This window comes from Perkinsus marinus (assembly GCF_000006405.1).
Source record: "Perkinsus marinus ATCC 50983 genomic scaffold scf_1104296950856, whole genome shotgun sequence".
NCBI classification, from domain to species: domain Eukaryota; phylum Perkinsozoa; order Perkinsida; family Perkinsidae; genus Perkinsus; species Perkinsus marinus.
Window position 1 is genome coordinate 1 of NW_003209486.1, and position 1,063 is coordinate 1,063.

A 1,063-nucleotide genomic window follows, 5' to 3' on the forward strand; every position below is an offset into this window, starting at 1 on the left:
CTATTCCTGCCTGTCTATGAGACTGTCGACACACTGCGTTCAGTCTCTAAGGGACACTTCTCTAAGCACCACACAACTGTTACCACTCCCCGGTCAAACGCCCGAGAAATATAGCTAATGTCAGTATGTTGATTGATTCTGTATAAGCTGGGTGAGTTGCGATCGCCTGTAACCCATGCGGGGGTGAGATTTGTGTGAATTGGGTGTCGTGTCGCGGCCTGACCGGTGATCAGCTGTCCATCCCAAGGTGCCACTAAGGTCGGGTGGGAAGGCGGAAGTCATCACATCCGATCATCTGAAGGCGCGGGTACTGGCCAAGGCTGGGAACAGAGCAGGCAATACCGCACGATGGGACCAGTGAGGGTGGAGAGCGGCTGAGAGGTCGGTAGCCAACACAACAACAACGAGATGCAAAACACACAGATCGCTTTTGACACCCCGCGGAGTCTGCAGGAACTACTGTGGGACTCGGCTTTTGAACAATGTTAGTACGGAAATAGTTTCTCTAATTGCATTTCGTGGTTCTATAGTGTAGTGGTTAGCACTCTGGACTTTGAATCCAGCGACTCGAGTTCGAATCTCGATAGAACCTATTCCTGCCTGTCTATGAGACTGTCGACACACTGCGTTCAGTCTCTAAGGGACACTTCTCTAAGCACCACACAACTGTTACCACTCCCCGGTCAAACGCCCGAGAAATATACCTGATGTCAGTATGTTGATTGATTCTGTACAAGCTGGGTGAGTTGCGATCGCCTGTAACCCATGCGGGGGTGAGATTTGTGTGAATTGGGTGTCGTGTCGCGGCCTGACCGGTGATCAGCTGTCCATCCCAAGGTGCCACTAAGGTCGGGTGGGAAGGCGGAAGTCATCACATCCGATCATCTGAAGGCGCGGGTACTGGCCAAGGCTGGGAACAGAGCAGGCAATACCGCACGATGGGACCAGTGAGGGTGGAGAGCGGCTGAGAGGTCGGTAGCCAACACAACAACAACGAGATGCAAAACACACAGATCGCTTTTGACACCCCGCGGAGTCTGCAGACTACTGTGGGACTCGGCTT

The 1,063-nt window shown here is 53.0% G+C and overlaps 1 non-coding gene across 1 annotated transcript; it reads left to right on the forward strand.

Annotated features, from left to right (window-relative positions):
* The first annotated feature begins 520 nt into the window (after nucleotides 1–520).
* Pmar_PMAR001896 lies at nucleotides 521–592 on the forward strand. Its single transcript has one exon. It is a non-coding gene; the product is annotated as a tRNA-Gln (tRNA).
* Nucleotides 593–1,063: the final 471 nt, after the last annotated feature.